We start from the raw sequence: 7419 nt of genomic DNA, 5'->3' as shown, positions 1-7419 counted from the left end.
AGGTGATTTTAGGTGTAGTGTTTATATTAGGATTTTGATTTTCCTGAATCCCAACAATTCAGAAATCTACAGACAGCAGGAAACTTTCCCCTGGTCTGCACCATTATTAATAAATAAAGGATGCGGATTCACCTGTCTGGGTGATTCATCAAGATTCTTCACCATTGATCAGCAACAATTCGGGGAAATTGATAATTTGTGGATCAGCAGAAAGTTGGGAATAAGCACAGTGAGTTCTGGTGGCGGCACTCCGATACCAAGGAATGAATGACCAATTTACTTATGAATGGATAATCTGTAATTTCATGCTCTCCTCCTGCAGCCAATCATATTTCAGCTACAATAAACAATCATTTCCAGCTCCAGCGTGCAACCTTCCATGTGACTTCCACTTCCTATAAATAGCAATTCCTGGGGAGGATGGGGGGGGGGGGGTGTGATCCGCTCATCTTACCTGTGTATGGGAAGCCGGGAAAATCTCCGGAGAGTGGCACATTGTGGGGGCCACGTATACAGTGCAGAGGAATTTTCAGAGCACAATAATAATAACAAATCGAGGAATTCCCCTATTTTTTTTTACAAAGTACAAATTTCATCAATCTATAAAGATTTTCCTTACATCTGCTTAAATCTGTTCATTCCCATGAAGGGTAGGCAAGGGGATCAGAGCTTTAAACATCCTGAAGCTGTTATCAAGTGGGTGTGGCTATCATCCTGAAGCTGTTAGCAAGTGGGTGGGGCTAGCACCCTGAAGCTGTTAGCAAGTGGGTGGGGCTAGAGATACATCCTGAAGATGTTAGCAAGTGGGTGGGGCTAGAGATACATCCTGAAGCTGTTAGCAAAGAGATACATCCTGAAGCTGTTAGCAAGTGGGTGGGGCTAGAGATACATCCTGAAGCTGTTAGCAAGTGGGTGGGGCTAGAGATACATCCTGAAGATGTTAGCAAGGGGGTGGGGCTACAGATACATAATGGAGCTGTAAGTGAGTGAATGTGATGGTTATCTTTGCCAATTCTGGAGATGCTGTGAACAACATGGACAGTTAAAACTCTGTGGGGGGGGTTGGTTGGTGTTGAGCAGTGGTGGACTTTGGTTTCAGTGCAGCCATCCTGAAGGTTTCCTGGATTGGTCCTAGTACTTAGTGTCTGTGAGCATTTCCTCCGGGTTTATTCTGCAAACATGGCGGGGTGTACTCAGCCGGCACCCAATACTGGCTCCATAGTGAGTTTTAGATTGTGAGCTCATTTAGTTGACTGTATCAGTGACAGGTCCTCTTCCTCACGTTGATGGAGTGTACATGGCATACAGTGCTTTGCGACAGCCCAAACATTGAAGGCTGTGGTCACCATAGACGTCTATTGCTTCTCATTTCTGTGACCGGGAACAAGCATGTGGTAAGTGAAGTCAGAGTTATGGTGCAGCTAAGCCCATGATGTATGTTTTCCTAGAGTCCCTGCCAGGTTTTATTGCTGTGTCCCTGATAGGGAGATTCACCCATTTCTGATGACCATTGTCTCCTATACCCTGTTCTATGGAGGAGATTCACCACCCATCTCCAAGGACGGTGTAAACTGCGGACAGCGCTGTAGTGTGCTGGATTCATTTGGAGTCTCCATACTACTTTGCTTGGCTGCGGCATGGTGTGAGGACGCCAGACCATTATACCAACAGTTACTGCAATGTAATATGTATTATCAGCATCACTTTGTACTGCACCACAGCTGATGTTGGAGCCATGTAAGCTACAATTAGTTTCTGCCAGGCAGAGGTCTTTTCCCGCCACCAATCTCTGACCCATTCCCACTGGTGCGTCGCATTGATGCTGAAATGCAACCAATGTGTGGCAATGCAGGATATTTGCGTTCATGTTCTGGATTCATTGTAATGACACCCCGAGTGCCCCCTGCCAATGACCCTGCAACCTGCGGCAATGCGTTCCTATGTACAGCTGTGTGCTGCATTGTATCATGTCTGGTGCAGGTGGCTGCGTTCAAGGCAGCACCAACCCAACACATTGCCATAGAACAGATCCTAAACTGGCCATAAACAGAGCAGATTCAGATATGGAAAAGACTGGCATGATATTTAGATTCTATAATATTATTACACAGTATATATATAGCGCCACCATGTTACACAGCTCTGTACAAAGGTGTGTCATATATTGATCAAATATACGATCAGCCATCAAAGTGATCAGCCTGTAGCAGCCCCTTCCGACCTTTATAACATAGGAGAACCCTGGAAATAACTTTCAGGTCTTCAGAGACCCCCTTCTATAATTATTATATCCACAGATCACAGTATATTAGTGTGGTGGTCAGTGGGAAGAATTCCTCTTACATTACTGGTCAGTGGTGAAGAATGTCACCCTTACAGATAGCCAAAATAATCATTGGGGTCACTTATACTGACCTGAGAGGGGCAAACTGCTCATTGCCCCAGGAACCCCCAGCAACCTCTGGCTGAGAAACACTGATTTATTTATTATTATTAAATAGGATTTATATAGCACCAACCTATTACACAGCGCTGTACAATAAATAGGGGTTGCAAATAACAGTCACACAGGAGGAGGAGAGGATCCTGCCCCCAAGAGCTTACAATCTAGGAGGTGGGGGAAGTATCACACAATAGGAGGGGGATATGGAATGGTGGGTGAGGGTTTAGGAGACAGAAGAAGACGGGTAGGTGAGGGGGAAGCGTTGGGTTTTGAGGACTTTTTTTAAATGAGCAGAAAGTAGGAGCAAACCGAAAAATATACCCTAAAAAAAAATATAGAACGCTTCACGAATTTGCGTGTCATCCATGTGCAGGGGCCACGCTAATCTCCTCGGTATCGTTCCAATTTTATCTATTAGAACCGATTGCGGAATTGATCTGTGTTAGGGTCAGACCCTTCCAGATAATTTGTATTTTATTCCCAGTGATCAGCGGATTGATTGATCAGATTGATGAGTGTGAAGGGGCGCGCAGTCCACGTGTGTAAGCATCGCAGGGTGTTTTGGCGCGTTCTTCTTCTTGGTCTCACACTAAAAGCACGCTTGTTATGGAGGGGGGAAGGGAGGGGTAAATAAGCAGCCAATCCTGAGCGGCCAGGGGAGGGGTTATACTCATTGAAGGGTAAGAATAGACAGACACACTAAGCTCAGACAACGTGCTGCATCCAGGGAGCTCACACCACACACTGAGAGGTGAGACTTTGCCTTGTATATATGAGCACATTGTATCAATTTATTTCCTTTTATATATGAGTGCTGAGATTCCCCCTCCCCCAGGGATACATTGTATCAATTTATTCCTTGTATCAGTTTATGTGCATTGTAGCTGATTTACTAAGAAAATTGGGCTGTTCACATAGCAAAGTGAATGATCTTCCTCCAAAGGGGCATTTCTTAGTAAATGAGATGAAGTTCTGCTGACTTCAAACATCCAATCATAGAGAAGGAAAAAACAAAACTTATATAAAGTTTCTGGCATGTGGTTGGGTATTCTTTGCAAAGTAAATTATCTCCACATTCACTTTAAGTGAATCATCCCTAATTCACCTTTAATTTCGCTTCATGCTTTAACTTTAATTTTCAGCAGCTTCACCTACACAGAATATATTTATATCCCGGGTGGGCGGTTGTATTGGGCGCCATCCTGCCAGGGCACAGGAGGGAGAAATGAGCGCCACCAAGCCTCTGCCCTGCAGGTTTTTTTTTTTTTTTCTTTCAAATCACAAAGCTGCCTTCATGCCCCACGATGCAGGATTCTGTTTCACTGGAAGGCTGGAAGGACAGCTGATAATGGCATCGGGACAAGGGGGGGGGGGACTTGTAGTTTATAAATGATTCTCATTGGCTCCTCTGTGTAATAATTTCCCTCGTGGTGCCGAGGGTGGGGGACCCTGGAGGCATCTTGTTGTTTCCCTCTTCAGTGGCATCACACTGGCATTGCACCATCATTCTAACCTGCCATCACCCCTAGCAACCATATTTCACATTCATCAGTTTGCTGAAAGTCGATTGGCTGCTGCCATTGCTGGTGACTGGAATGGTTTGTTGGACAGGTTGTGTATGCCATGCATAGGGCTCCCCTGACTGTGTGCCAAGGATTTTTGTAGAATGTGCTGGGGGTGAGAGGGTTAATTGTGCCCAGGAACGATATGAAAACTGTGAGTTTACTGCGCTGTGCTGTACTATTCCAGTGTCCTCCAGTCATCTGTGACCCGATAAGTCAGCACTATCTTCTCCTCTGTCAGCAAAAAGATCAGAAATTCCTCACAATGCTGATAGAGGACTGAGGAACCTTCACCATATCATCACGACCGTGCCCTGCTCATATGTGAACGAACCCTTTACTGTGCCCTGCTCATATGTGAACGAACCCTTTACTGTGCCCTGCTCATATGTGAACGAACCCTTCTCATATGTGAACGAACCCTTTACTGTGCCCTGCTCATATGTGAACGAACCCTTTACTGTGCCCTGCTCATATGTGAACGAACCCTTTACTGTGCTCCATCCATAATACATGTTCTCCAGGGAACGGGGGTGAACATGTTTTCCATACACAACCTTTAGCCATACAAGTCCGGGCACACCTTATATTTCTGATCTGCCCACATCTCCTCCATCATCCCTATCTACCCCCATCATCCTGCCCATCCTTCACCTATTCTGTCTGCTTCTAGGTCCTTCATCATCTTCCCTGTCCACTCCATTCCCTCATTGTCTTGTCTGCTTCCATTGCTTTGTCCGTCCGCCCTGCCCAGACCCCCATCCAACCCTATCTACCCCCTTCACCCCTATCTACCCCATCCATCCCTATCTGCTCCAACACCCTTTCCTACCTCTGTGCCCCCCATCACCCCTGTCCACCACAACACCCTTATCTACCCCATCACCCATCTCTACCTCTGCCCATCCCTGGCTCTGACCTGATGAATTTATTTGGGGGTCGGCTCCCATAGTAGATATTACAGTATTGAGATGTCTACAAGGATTGCTGAGACTGTGCTGGAGGTCCAGGACCTCTACACCCCTCACTGATCTGCCATCATACCCCTATATACTACAACAGGGGGTTGTTATGTGTGCATATGTACCCCGTCCAGAGGCAGTTATCCCTGGGATTTTTCTATAGAGCAGCCATTCTCAACCAGGGTACCGTGGAACCTTAGGGTTCCTCAACCTTTCATCACATGGTGCCGGGCAAATTTTGTGTCCAACCCTCTCTTGGTAGATCCAGTGGCACGATACCAGTTATCTTTTTTTAACTATGAATCACTCAGTGACCACCATGATCATTTAGGTGGCATTCTTCTCACTGACCCCAATTATTACTTTTTATGGACCCAAAAATTATTTCAAGGGTTCCCCAGGGGTAAAGAGATTGGGAAATGCTGTATAAAGGGTGATATTTGTCATATTTATGACTCTTTATGTCAGTGGTGCCATTCCTCTATCTCCAGTATGGGCTCCACCTGATTCTCCTCCGACCACCAACATCCCCTGCACCCCAATCCTGCCCCATGCACCACCCTCCTATGTCATACATCTATATATGATAAAGTCAGTAAAAGTTTATGTCTTCCATACTGATAGAAAAACAATGGCAGTGCTGGAATTATGTGATAGGTGCGGTATGTTCCGGGGGGGAGAGTTTTGGTTAGGGGTGTGGCCAGGGTCGGTCGGTCTGATTTATTAAAGCTATTTATTAAAACTAACATGGCATAACCTGGGATGTATTCGGTAAATCATTTGATATTTATTGGCAAATGTTTTAAATCCTGCATCAAACCCATTACAGGTTTGCTGGATCACCCAGGTTCTCCCATAATAGTTTTTCATCTCCAGTCTTGGAGAGCTTTGATAAATCAGTCCACTTTTTTGGTGTGACATTTGTAGAGGTCTCACCCCCCTCGGTCTCTTTGTAGGTGACATGTCAGGATATATAAGGTGTACTTTGTCTGCACTTCTCCCTCGTGTCCCCTTTCAGTGCAGATTTGGAATCTCTCGTAGAATGATGTCACTTATCACCGTATTCGCCAGACGCGCTCAGTGTGAGTCTGGAGCCAAAACAAAGCTGTCAGCAATGAAAACATTTCATATTGTTATGTGTCAGGAGTGCTGGATCTCATGTGAGTGTGCAGATATCTGACCCAATGCCAAACACGTGACGGCCTATAAATTCCAGCTTCCCCCCCTTCCCCATATCCCAGCCGTATTGTACCGGGATTGTATGATAGCTCCCTGATATATCAGCCTCTGCCCTACATTCCCCCTCCTCTATCCAATCCATGCTGGGGTCCCCTCTACTATCCAGTCCTCAATAATGTCCCCTACGCTGTCCAGTTTATCCTGGTGTCTCCTCTTTCATCCAATCCTTACTGTGCCCCCATTCTCCATCCAGTCCTTACTGTGCCCCCATCTATATCCAATCCCTATTGTGCCCCCATTCTTTATCCAATCCTTAATGTGCCCCCATCTCCATCCAATCCCTACTGTGTCCCTATTCATCCAATCCTTACTGTGCCTCCATCTTCATCCAGTCCTTACTGCGTCCCATTCTCCATCCAGTCCTTACTGTGCCCCCATTCTTATCCAATCCTTACTGTGCCCCCATTCTTCATCCAATCCCTACTGTGCCCCCATTCTTCATCCAGTCCTTACTGTGCCCCCATCTATATCCAATCCCTATTGTGCCCCCATTCTTTATCCAATCTTTAATGTGCCCCCATCTCCATCCAATCCCTACTGTGTCCCTATTCATCCAATCCTTACTGTGCCCCCAGTCTTCATCCAATCCTTACTGTGCCCCCATTCTTCATCCAATCCGTACTGTGCCCCCATCTTCTTCCAATTTTACTGTGCCCCCATCTTCATCCAATCCTTACTGCATCCCATTCTCCATCCAGTCCTTACTGTGCCTCCATTCTTCATCCAATCCGTACTGTGCCCCCATCTTCTTCCAATCTTTACTGTGCCCCCATCTTCATCCAGTCCTTACTGTGCCCCCATTCTTCATCCAATTGTTACTGTGCCCCAATTCTCCATCCAATCCTTGCTGTGCCCCATTTTCATCCAATCCTTACTGTGTCCCCATTTTCATCTTATCTTTACTGTGCCCCCATTCTCCATCCGATCCTTACTGTGCTCCCATCTTCATCCAATCCTTACTGTGCCCCCATCTTCATCCAATGCTTACTGTGCCCCTATTCTCCATCCAATCCATACTGTGCCCCCATTCTTCATCCAATCTTTAATGTACCCCTATTCTTCATCCAATCCTTACTGTGCCCCCATTCTTCATCCGACTCTTACTGTGCCCCATCTTAATCCAATCCTTACTGTGCCCCCATTCTCCATCTGATCCTTACTGTGCCCCCATCTTCATCCAATCCTTACTGTGCCCCCATTCTCCATCTGATCC

At 46.1% G+C, this 7419-nt stretch overlaps 1 protein-coding gene and 1 non-coding gene across 2 annotated transcripts in view; one reads left to right on the top strand and one right to left on the bottom strand.

Moving 5' to 3' along the window:
• Positions 1-2771: 2771 nt before the first annotated feature.
• On the bottom strand, positions 2772-2877 carry LOC140330208 (U6 spliceosomal RNA). The gene has a single exon (XR_011920677.1). It is a non-coding gene; the product is annotated as a U6 spliceosomal RNA (small nuclear RNA).
• Positions 2878-3132: 255 nt separating this feature from the next.
• Positions 3133-7419, top strand: part of SLC29A1 (solute carrier family 29 member 1 (Augustine blood group)) — a 27515-nt gene continuing 23228 nt past the window's right edge. The window contains exon 1 of the mRNA XM_072410027.1: positions 3133-3194. The gene's annotated coding sequence lies outside the window, so the exon portion shown is untranslated. The remainder of the gene's footprint in view (positions 3195-7419) is intronic.

Source organism: Pyxicephalus adspersus, chromosome 4 (assembly GCF_032062135.1).
Source record: "Pyxicephalus adspersus chromosome 4, UCB_Pads_2.0, whole genome shotgun sequence".
In the NCBI taxonomy this organism is placed as follows: Eukaryota; Metazoa; Chordata; class Amphibia; order Anura; family Pyxicephalidae; genus Pyxicephalus; species Pyxicephalus adspersus.
The sequence above is the reverse complement of the archived record's forward strand: the minus strand, read 5'-3'. Positions and strand labels throughout refer to the sequence as shown.